Source organism: Pinus tabuliformis, chromosome 2_2, assembly GCF_031772625.1.
Source record: "Pinus tabuliformis cultivar Carrire ecotype Pingquan chromosome 2_2, CPIR1, whole genome shotgun sequence".
NCBI classification, from domain to species: Eukaryota; Viridiplantae; Streptophyta; class Pinopsida; order Pinales; family Pinaceae; genus Pinus; species Pinus tabuliformis.
Window position 1 is genome coordinate 933,247,864 of NC_142300.1, and position 13,025 is coordinate 933,260,888.

At 35.2% G+C, this 13,025-nt stretch overlaps 1 pseudogene; it reads left to right on the forward strand.

Moving 5' to 3' along the window:
- Window positions 1-1,140: 1,140 nt before the first annotated feature.
- On the forward strand, window positions 1,141-2,235 carry LOC149196205 (uncharacterized; annotated as a pseudogene).
- Window positions 2,236-13,025: the final 10,790 nt, after the last annotated feature.

Genomic DNA, 13,025 nt, shown 5'->3' on the forward strand with positions numbered 1-13,025 from the left:
TTGCACTTGTCATAAAGCTTAAAATAAGAGCTTCACATTAAGAAAATTGTAAATTGTTTTTTAATAATTATATATATAATGAGTAGTAAAAAGCAAATTCATTATTAAATTTCTCCTAAAAAAAATTACACTAATTTACTTTCTAATTAATAACCACTTTAAAATGAACTTATTATAAATATGAATTAACTTTTAATTTATCTCATATAAATTAATATTTTTTTAAATATTTTAATTATATTATTTTAATAACTCTTAACAAAATATTTTCCTCACTTTGACATTTTCTTTTTAAAATTTTTGTATCATTACTTTGTCCAAAGAGCTCTATTCTCTCATTCATATATATATATATATATTATAATGCTTTTAGCTAATGTTATTTTAAATATTATTTTGATAACTTAAACTATTCATATGATACATTTTCTATGTTACATAAATTTTCTATTCGTTAAAATAATAACTCTTAACAAAACATTTTTGTTGCTTTGACATTCCCTTTTTTAAAGATTTTGTATCATTACTTTCTCCAAAGAGCTCTATTCTTTTATATATATATAAAATAATGGTTAATAATAATACTTTTACTTCATGTTATCTATATATATAATCATGGTTAATAATAATGCTTTTACCTCATGTTATTTTAAATATTATCTTGATATTTTGATAACCTAAACTATTCATATGATACATTTTCTATCTTACATAAATTTCATGTGATTTCCATGATAATTAATCTTATAACGCAGTTAATATCCACCCAAAAAACATTAAATCACAATCTAAGTTATTTGTTTTTTAATAATTGCATTAGTTAACCTATCTAAAATTCTCAATAAAAATAAAATTGGATCTATCGGACGAATTATACCGGACAATCCCTTATAACAATAACGAATCAGTTCTACTAAGTATTACCTAGGGTTATATATATACACAAACGTTATCACTGTTGGAAGGAAAGGACGTTACCGTCGGTCTGACCGAAAAACTTGGCTATAAATAAGTAGTGCCACAATAAAATTTAGCGAGATTTGTTGTGTTCTGCACAATCAGTATCGATACTTCCCTGCTGCCATATTTCTCTGCGACCATATGTAGTCCTGTCCCTGCAATTATTCATAAATCGTTATCATGTCGTTCGACAAGAAGAGGCTTCTGCACGATCTGATATTGTATACCGTAAGCGCTGGAGTGACCAGCCTATTTTTACGGTTATTGCTTAAGAAGTTCGATCCTCACAAAGAACCAGCTCAGAACGCGCGAGGGAAAAAAGCGGACGAAATCGCCAAACGGCTGGGTCGGCCCAGGATAGAAACAAACTATTATGAGAATGTTATAGCCCATGATGTTATCAACCCAGACGATATTGATACCACCTTTGATTCAATTGGAGGGTTGGAAACAACTAAAAAGGAACTTCGTAACCTGGTTATCCTTCCATTACAAAAACCTAATTTGTTTCAACATTACAAGCTCCTCAGCCCACCCAAAGGAATCTTGTTGTACGGTCCACCTGGTACTGGCAAAACATTGCTGGCAAAGGCAATAGCAAAAGAATCAGGAGCTCTCTTTATCAATGTAAGGACATCCAATCTTACAAGCAAATGGTTTGGTGATTCTGAGAAACTTGTGACTGCTGTGTTCACACTAGCATACAAGCTTCAACCCGCCATTATATTTCTTGATGAGATAGATAGCTTTTTAGGCAGGCGACGTTCTCATGAACAAGAAAGCTCTAGACATATGAAAACAGAATTCATGTCTTTGTGGGATGGATTTACAACAGATCAAAGAGCTAGGGTTGTCGTTCTTGCTGCAACCAACAGGCCCGAAGAGCTGGACGAAGCAATACTACGTCGGCTTCCTAGGGTTTTTGAAGTTGGGATCCCTGGCAGTTCAGAGAGAGCAAAAATTTTAGAAGCGATTTTGAAAGATGAAAATGTAGACAGTGGTATTGATTATAATTTCATTGCGAGTTTATGTGAAGGGTACACTGGTTCAGACATAACAGAGATATGCAAGCAAGCAGCATATTTAGCAATTACAGAATTGCTCGAAAAGGAAAATAACGGCCATGACATAACCTCCGAGACACCAAGACCCTTGACACAGGCGGATTTGGAGAAAGTACTCTCTGTTGCACGTACTTCCAGGGTTGCAGCAGAAGAGTACGGTGATAGAAAGAAGATAGCGGCATGCAGAATTTATTCCACCAAATTCGCTTAGAGAATGATGCAACCAACTTTAGCATAAGTTCAAAAGTTTATCTATCTCACTTTTTCATGTGAATGTGTCCATTTATTGATGACGATAAGCAAATATCCAAAAAAAACATGAAACCTCGTAACCTTGGAACCTTTTATAAAGAAATTATCGTATTTTATAAAGAACTTATTGGATCTCCTACACTCCACGGCCAAATCAAAGAAAATCCGATGTCAAATCTAAATCTAGACTTTTAACTATTTCATTTTTCAATGCGTAGACATAAATTCATAACGAATCGAATGTACGACCAACATACTTTAATTTTGCATTTATTATATTTATGTATAGTATTAATTATATTTATACATTTAGTATTATTCAGTTATATAGTATTATTTAGTTATTAAAGTGTAATATCTTTGATAAAGTAAAAAAATTAAGTAATAGTTTATATTTAGATGAATTTGGTATTTTATTAACAATGATAAGTGTGAAATTATATTTTTTTCATACTTATGTTATTTGTCAACTCTACATTGAACATGTTAACTACTATGAAAATGGAGATGCCTTTTCTTAGTTGTTGGTAAGCTTCTCACAAAGTCCATGGAAATGCTTTCCCAAGAATGAGTGGGTAGGTTTTTTCTTGTTACTAGACTTGCTATATACTTTTGCAAATTGGAAACTATCTTCCCTACACTAATGTGTGTTACAACCTAGGGGATGTGAGCATTTCTAATCATCTACAATCACTCACCTTTAAGAACATATAATTTATCTAGCTTGTAGAGTAATTCATCCTCGAGATGGATGCCAATTGTGTTGTCACCAGTGTGCACATGAATCTCTCTCTATAATTGTTGAAACACCTACTTGAAGTCCATATGCTTTGAGTATGCCTATTTATATGCATTTTGGGTGAATTGCTCCATGTGCATCAAAGTTCCCAAAGTTATGACATGTGATGTGTGTGCCTTTGAAAACATGTTGGCTAACTCATTTTTTCTACCCTTTATATACTTATTTACTAAATGAAATTTTTGTTAAAAAACCCATTTACTTGTAAGGTTTGGTTTGTTATAGCTTATGCTAAGCCTACAAATACTATAGATATAGGATATTTTTGTGGATTACTATCGCTTTTCCCATCATATAGTGTTTCCAATTCTTCATAGCTTGCACTAGGGTATAAAGTTCATTTTTGTAGGTAGGAGAGTTAAGAATATCCCCATGAAATACTTCAAAATGGTAGCGTATAGGCTTTCATCACTACATTAAGACCACTCCCATAACATATGCACTCGCCTCCATTTCCACTTCAAAGGGTTGTTGTAAGCTTGGTAATTCCAGAACTAGTGCTGGATTGGTATTCAATTCCTCGAAGGTTTTTTGTTGACCCTTTCCCCACTGAAAACTCTTACCACTCGCTATTTTGGCATGAAATGGTGTTTCTATTGCTAAAAAATATTCTATGAATTTATTTAGGTATTTTTCCACTCCAACAAGACTCTTGATCATAAAAACACCAGTAGGGATCAACCACTTCAGGACGGCTTATAAATTGTCCAAATTTATATTTAGTTCTTCTCCATGTTAGACTAAAGATCACACTAAGAGGGGTGGTTGAATCAATGTAGTTCCATTTATCATTTCAAAACATTTCATTGATAATTAACCATGTAGCAACGTATCATAATAATAAAAATGAATTAATTTATGCATCAAGAAACCATCATCACATCAACACAAGATTTTATGTTGAAACCCTTTTAGGAGAAAACCACAAATTAGTTTTCTACTTCTTCTTCCATTCATTTACATATATTTGTAGGCACTAACCTATTAGAGGAACCCCACCATAATACGTGCAAGTAATTATTTGCAATAGGCTACAACTTAATTAAGCCACCAACCTAAAAAATATGCAAGAACCCACTTGCAATAGGTTACAACCTGATTGATCCAAGCCTCGAAGATGTGCAAGCATCCACTTGCAATAGTGTTATAGAAATATTTGGGCACTGTAACCCCAATCACATATGTCCATAAACCAAGGGCTTCTAAACCCCTAAAAAGTGTTGTTTCATACCCTAAAGGAATAAGGTCAGCTGATTACATCATCTCCCAGTAGTTCTCCCTGAAAAAATACTCATAATTGGTCAAAACTGGACCATCTCACTTGCTCCATGGTCAGGGTGCGGTGCATCTCACCTATTACACACGGGGGGTGTGATGCATATTGAAAAGCCCTTCTGTAGGGTGCGATGAGTGAGAGTAGACAAATGGCAGAGGCAGTTTGCTAGGTGGAAACCCAGAGAATCTTCTAGAAACTGCTCATTTGACACTTGCCTCTCTGAATTCACCCAGGGATGAGTAAGAGATCATGAAATCTCCAAGTGGAACCAAGAAATATCAGTGAAATGACACTAATCAAAATCCTAGAAGCTAACTCACCCACCTGCAAATATCTATAAATGGATCCCTCATCCTAGAGATCTAGAGGTTGGAATTTTGTATTTTGTAAGGAAGTGTTGTTGGTTTCTCTGTGAAACATTGCATTGTTGGGTGATCTAGCTTTTCATGAGGTGAAGAGGGCTTTCATGCTGGGAGGATGGCGCCGAATCAGACGAATTGGTTGTAATCCTCTCTTCTACTACTTCTATTAATAAATCTATTTGAGTTTTCCTCCATATACTTGTATATCTCTGAATCTTGTATTTGTGTATGCATTTGTATGGTTAATATACATCTGATCCTATATTTTTATGGTTATAGATCTCTATGCTTTGATGGTATTTTGCTGCTTTGACTCTACAAGTGTTCTTTGAAGCAGGACAAGTGAGAAGGAGTAGTGAAAGTTCTATCAAGGGAGAGAGGAAACAAGTAAGGAGACTAGCGAAAGACTGAGGTTGGTACTCTCTGCTTCTCTCTCATCTATCTCTCATAAAGGAAAATACAAGTGACTTTAAATTGTTTGTTTCTAAGATAGCTACCCGTCTTAGTGGGACTAGCAGCTTTGAATGGACACTAGTTTTCCCGATAACAAAATGGCGACTCCACTGGGGAATGAATAGTTTGATTGTTAGTTACTGTTGTTTGCTTTATAAACTATAGACGGAGCCTGAAGTTAAGCCAGCTAGCCTTTGAACTGCTTTTTCTATGCAACTGCAAAGTAGATCAACGTTGCTTCAGTCAATCTCCGGGTTAGTTTATGAACTGAACATCTGACTTGCAAACATCCTAAGTGCCCTGGTGGTAGCTCAAATAACCTCATTAGATCAGCCCCTATACTTTGTGTTTACTGTTTATCATTAGCTCAGCCTAAATCCCTGAACTTAGCTGCAAACTGTGAGTGAAAACCAAGCTCAGTCTCGTCCCTGGACCATCGCATTATCTCTCATTGGAAACCTGGATGCATCACACCTCTCATGTGTTTCAGGTGAGATGCATCCCTGTTTCCCTGTGTTACAGGTGCGATGATTGAGTGAGACTGTTTCTGCCTCCATATTTTGGTTTTTTCTTCATTGTCTTCAGCTTTATTCAGTAGTTTTTTTGTCTATAATCAGTATATCATTATTGAAACCTTCTTCCTTTGCATTATTCAACCTCCATTAATAAAGAATTGTGAATGCTTTTTATGTATTTTTCATCATTTACAGTTCTCCTTTGCAAAAATTAGCTTAATCAAATCGTCGTCATTTGATTTGAAAGTGTCGCAAGTGTCATTTTCGGTCAAGGAAAAGAGTGTCGTAAAGTATTCCTCTTTTAGATAGTCGATTACACTTTTTCCATTGTATTTGATTTGAATCATCAATTCTTTGAAGTGTCGAAAGCAGTTTTCAAGTCGAAATTGAAAGTGTCGTCTAAATCTTCCTTTCGTTTTTTGAAAAAAAATTGCTAAAGTGTCAGTTTGAGGAAAGATATTTCAGATCTGTACTTAATTTTCTTTTTGCCATTCTCACATTAAGGAAGCTGAAAAACAAATACATGCATGTGAATTTGAATTTAGACTGCATGGGGAAATTGATTTAGGAGAGTGCATCTTAGTGTGTGCTCTTTTCTCTATGTTGAAAGAATTTTACTTCTCTTTCCTTAGTAGCTAGGATTTTCATTGCTAAAAGAAAGCAAATGACTATTTATCATCTTAGATTGCATATTTAGGAATTGTATATCTACATCACGCGGTGAACCTTAAAGGAAAACTTATTAAGAAAGATCAACTGTAAAATAAACCTCAATGAACATAAAAATGCTTTAGAACCTAACGTACAACATCTAGAAGTCTAGGCTAGAGACATATTCCGGCGTCGTAAAGCCTCGTAACTATCGTTTTAATTGTAGGTTGGTTGATTCCTCCTCTTTGATACAACAAGTGCCAATACAAACTTGTGCTCTCACGTATCGTCGAGTATATATTGGGAGACCACAATAGGCTATATTCTTTATCCTTAGGAAGCCGTGTCTGCCACCCTATCGATCGCAATGTACTGAACACAATATTCGGGAAGATTGATTGCCATACGTAAAAAGTATTATGAAGTTTTGCGATTGGTTTGGTAATCCCTCTATCTAGATTTCCAGAGTAGTCACTTTCGTTCCTTTTCAGACTCCTTAAAAGAAAAGGTCCATCTGAGCACTTGTCACTTCAGGCTCATTAAAAATCGAAGGCGACTAGAGTCATCATTGGCTTTTTCTCGACTCTTAAAAATTAAAAAAGCAAGTTGTGTCAAGGCGTCATAAAATTTATTTTAATTGGAATAACATCATTTTTCCCTCGTTGGTCTTAGGTTGAGAAAATGGAGTCCACTAATCAAGGATTTCCTTTTGGGGCAAATCCTAGTCCTTTCTCTTCTTGGGGAGATGTTGGTGCTCCACACATGGTTACATTGTCCCTTCCAAGACTCACAATTGGCCTGCCAGTATGGCTTTTCTCTACCTCTGTCGTTCAAAACACCGTAATTCCTGAACAATTAAATCAGCAACCAGATGATACTAGAGTTGCTCCCCCACCTTCTACTTCATTTGTTTCTCCCTCTCCTTCTTCCTCTTCGCTTGGTGAAGCTAGTAACACTAAAAACCAAGTAACTGAGAAGAATAAGAAAGGGAAGGAGAAGAAGAAGAAGAAGCCAGCTGCGAAAGGGGGCAACCATGCATCGTCTGGCGAAAATCGGCACATTGCACCATCTAAACCTAAATCTCCATGTGTCATTTGCAAAGGAGACCACTATCATCGAGATTGTCCTTGCAGCCCGTAGATCTTAAGGGACTGGTTTCCCCGCTTGCACAATCCAGTGTCTTCAACCTCTGATGATCATGTTGAGAGTACACCGTCAACTAGTGAAAACGAAGTCAATGGACAAAAAGGAAGATCTAAATTTCCTTGTAGACTTTGTGAAGGCGATCATGCCCTCCACCGTTGTCCCTTCCTGGACGAAGCTAAAAGAGTCTTGGATAACTGTCCTGCTTCACCGCAGCGACTTCCTCCTGGATACAAGAAACTCTTACCGAGTCCATCGCTAGTTGAAAATCCGACTGACATGCCACTGTTGTCGGTCGAAACATATATCATTGAAGATAAACCCTCTGAGTCCACATCGGACCAAAGTCAACAGGTCGAGATGGCAGTCGACCTAGTCTTGTCTTCAGAAGGTTCATCTTCGAATGATACAGTCTCCAAAGAGAATGAGAATGACACTGTTCAAATTCTTTTTGTTAACATGGAATCCAATGAACATGAGGCTCCAAAATAGGCTAAGGAAATTTTTTTGAGGTTGGTTGTAGCCACTACAACAGAACCCCAGCTAGATCATGGAATCAATATAGGAGCAGAACCAAATTACATATCGAGAGTCAGTTTCTTGTCTATAGCCAAGGTTCCTTACTTGCCTTCGACCCTCCATGGCTCTGAGTCACCTCCCATCTCCACAGTTGCTCTCTCCTATCTTGCATGTTGAATGCCTTAACCTTCTCCGCCACCCTTCCTTATTCCTTTCTCTGCCACCTTGCCCACTCACCATCCATGCATTCATTCTGAAGGACACTCCACCCCCTGCGTGGAGCATGTGGGAGGTGGTGGTCATTATGGCCTTCATACTACCCATATCACATCGCAGTCTAGCCTCTCTGACATCGACCCCCATCCTGATCAGGAGCATTCACAATTGAATTTTGGTTATGAAATTTGATTTACCTTTATAATGACCCCAAAAACCATATAAAACCAAAAATGAAATTAAATGTTCGATAGAATAGCACAATCTGAGTGTGTTCTACAAATTGATGTTTTTAGTAGTGGCTATACAAAAAACACCTATCCAACCTGCTTAATAATTTGAAAAAAAAATTATGATCCACGAGATTTGAACCTTTGAACTTTGGTGTACAATAAGAGTTCATTACCACGCACACCAAAACACAAAAAGAACCAAAAAATCAATGCTAAGTATTTAGACTAATCCATATCACAAAAACAAGCTAAATAAATATCACTAAGTCTTTATATTGAACCATCATCAAAATGAGCTAAAAAAACAACGTTAGTTCTCCATAGTGATCTACGTCGCCAAAAAAATCCAAACAAATTGTGCCAACTCTTTAGACTAAGCCACATCATTAGAACAAGCCAAAAAAATAGCACCAAGTCTTTGGAATGTGCCACATACTAGAAAGATCCAAACAAACACCGCCAAGTCTTTGAACTAAGCCACGTCACTAGAATGATCCAAACAAATAGTTCTAAGTATTTGGACTATCCCACATCACTAAAATGAGCTAAAAAATAGTTCCATGGCTTCAGAATAAGCCACTCCAATAGAATGAGACAAAAAAATATCTCTACATCTTCGAGTTGAAAAAAATCACCAAAACAAGACAAATAAATAGTGTCAAGTCTTTGGACTAAACCATATCACTAGAATGATCCAAATAAGCACTGTGAAGTCTTTAAATTGAGTCAAATCATCAATACTAAATCACACCATCTTGGGCTAATATCTAATGCCCACATGGAGTAACATGATTGGGTCAGTGTGGAAGGGTAGTCCCATGTTAAAATTCAATCATGTTTTCCATATCATCCATTATACATTGGAATTTCGATGGCCAGATTCTGATGAAAATTATCGATCCTTAACTGATTAAATAATGTGCATGTTTAAGTGACATCCACTATAGATTTCATCACAAAACTATATATCTAACCCAAATATTCTCTTTGTTTAAAAAATTTGGTGTTTTTGGGCTTCATTACAATTACTAACTTCAAATGATAATAACTTCGCATTTAGGAGGAATTTTTAAGAGTGTGATATAAAACTAGAAAGACGAATTATGAAATTAAAACTATGACAAAAAGCCAATAAACTTCAAACATATTTGACTTCACTTGATGATGAAATCCAAGAGATTAGGGCGTCATATTGCTTCCTTTGAGACATTGTGGCTTCCATAGGCATCCCCTTCGATATCAATGCTACTTCCTTAGGCATACCCGTTTACTTCAATGCTACTTCCTTATGCATCCCCCTTGACATCAATGACAACACTATGTGTAAAATCTCTCACTTTTTAATTGATGGAAACACCACTAGACATTGATGTTCATTAATGGAAATGGACCAAACTACCCCTAACATGTTGTTAGGGACTCCCCCTGATTGGCTACAAATATTCTTCTCGCTTCATCCTTCGCTCTTTCCTTTCTCTCTTTTGTTTATCAATGTTTTCATTCTCTCCCCCTTTGACATCAATGGTAAAGGGACATGGTTTCATACCAATGTTTCATGATTGCTCCTGAACTTTCCTAAGGACTTGACCTTGTTGTTAGTGAAATATTCCCATGATACCATGCTTCTTGCTATGTGAATCTCCCATTATCAATCAATTATTCTCCTAATGTACATTTTCCTCTAGTTAAAGGCTAGAGGACAACACTTTTTACTCTTGGTTGAAGTTAGTGAGATAATCCTCCCTATGAGGAAGAAACCACTCCCATCCTTTGTTTGAGATATTCAAGACTTCCCCCTAGATATGTCTTAGTAAAGATATCAGCAATATATTCTTTGGTCAAAATGTATTACAATTTAACTGATTGATCTACAATTTGTTCTCATATAAAGTGATACTTAATGGGAATATGCTTTTTTTTAGTGCATAGTCAAATTTTTTGAGATAATTGCACTGTTATTGTCACGCGTGGTAAAATAAGGCTAATCACTACTTTCTTGAAGGTAATTCAATTCTTTCTTCATCCACAACACCTAAGTACAACAAGAAACTACTGCAATATACTCTACTTATTTTTTGAAGAGATTTAAGATTTTTTTTTTTTGTTGATATAGGAATATATGCACTTTCCTAGAATGAATGCTCCTCCATTAGTGCTCTTATTGTCATCCATGCTTCCTACACAATATGCATATGTATAGGCCTTAAGAGTAAGATATTTTCCCTTGGGATACCATAATTTGTAATCCATGGTTCCCTACAAGTATCTGAATATACTTTTAACAACATTCACATGAGATTCCTTTGGACATGATTGAAACCCACCTACTAGTCCCAAAAATTGCATGATGGTTGGACTTTATGTTTTTAAATAGAGAAGGTTACCTCTGATTGACCTATACATAGTTTGGTTTACATCAAGAGACTCACCATCTTTGCTAATTTTACAACCTGTAACCATGGGGGTTCTCATAGAGGCATAATTCCCGATTCCAAAATTTCTTAGAATTTCTTTATAATATTTTCACTGAGACATGAAAATGACATTTTGGATTGATTATCTTATATTCTTAGGGATTAAGATAATTCTCCTTGCATGGAAATCTCATTATTTTTGCATACTAGCTACAAATCTCCTACTCATGGAATCATCATCACTACCAAAAATAATATCTTCCACATAGACAACAATTATAATATTGATATAAATATTGTTATTAGTTATTCCTCTTTTGAAATCCACTTGTTGAATAAAATCATCCAATTTAGAGTACCATTCCCTCATAGCTTGTTTCAAGCCATATAATTCTTTCTTTAGTATTCATATGTTAACTTTGTCTCATGTTAATTGAAATCCCTCTCGCTACTCCACATAGACTTCTTCCTTGAGTTTCCCATTCAAGAATGTTGACTTTACATCCACTTGATAGACCTTGAATCCTTTGAAGCAAGCAAAGGTTAGAAAAATTATGATAGATTTTAGCCGAGACATTGGAACAAATGTTTAATCAAAAGCAATTCCTCCAACCTACGAATAACATTTTCAGACAAGTCTTACTTTATTCCTCACAATCTTTCCATCCTCATTGTACTTGTTTTTATAAACACATTTGTTTCTAATTAAAATTTTATTTTTACGTCTTGGAACACATTCAAAAGTCTAGTTCTTTTCAATCTGATCTAACTCCTCATTCGTGGCTTTAACCCAATGCTCATCATTGTTGGCTTGTGCAAAACATTAGGGCTCCAGAAGAGACAAAATTGCTACGTTTTATTAAGATGACACATTAACAATATTCCTTTTGGTTTTTACTCTTGAATTTTTGTATCTTATAATTTGATTTTACAGATGATTTTCTGTACATATCTACATGGTGTCTTTGTGTGCAAAGGCTCATCTTCCCCTCTTTGATCTTCTTTAGATTATTCGTCTTCTTGTTCTTCTGATGTTGATTCTTAGAAGGTAGCAGAATTGAAGAACTTCATTATGAGGTAATGCTTCATCTACTTTCACATCAATGCTTTCAATGAATTCTGGTGTTCTTTTATTATAGCACATGTATCCCTTGCTTCAATAGGCATATCATAGGAATATTCCTTCATCACATTTGGAACTCAAATTTCCCAAGTTTTTCTTCTTTCACTTTGATGTAACATTTGCTTCCAAAATATTTGAAATGTTTCACTATGGTTTTTCTTCCTCACCATAGCTCATAAAGAGTTTTAGTGCCTTTCATCCTGATTTGTGCCAGGTTCAAGATATACACAATTGTATTTATTTCTTCTCCCCAAAAATGATTTTGAAGTTGAGCTTCAAAAGGAATAGATATTTCTATATCCTAAAATTTTATGCTCTTCCCCTTAGCCACACCATTTTTCTAAGGTGTTCTTGTGATAGTGAAGTGCCTCGTAATTCCATGATATTCATAAAATTAATTAAATTCATGGGATGTGATTTCTCCTCCTTTATCAATCCTTAGACATTTAATATTCAAATCCATTTCATTTTCAACAAGAGCCTTAAAAGTCTTAAATTTCTCAAAAGATTCAAATTTTTCTTTAAGAAAAATAACCCAAGTTATTCTTATGAAATCATCTACAAACAACATGAAATGCCTTTCTCGTTTTACAACACACATCCCGGTTGGTCCGCAAATATTTGTTTGAATAATTTCCAATGGTTAGGATATTAAATACTCTTTTTTCTTGAATAAGGCATTGGTTTGCTTCCCAAATTGACATGCTTTGCAGACATCATTGTGAGGTTTTGAAATTTTGGGCATCTCCCTGACAACTTTAGTTCTTATGAATTTTACCAAGTTGTCAATATTGATGTGTCCCAATCATACCATAACTAGATTTCTTCTATTCATCCAACACTACATTTTTCAATTTCAAATCTATTAAGGGTGTATACATTTTTATTGATCATGTTACCTTCTTCCACCAATTTTCCTTTATCTAAGTTCTTGAGTTGATATCTTTTGGAGTTGAATGTGACATCAAACACTTGTTCACACATTTGACTGACACTTAAAAGGTCTTGTTTCAATTCTTCCACATACAGGAAATCATGGGCTTTG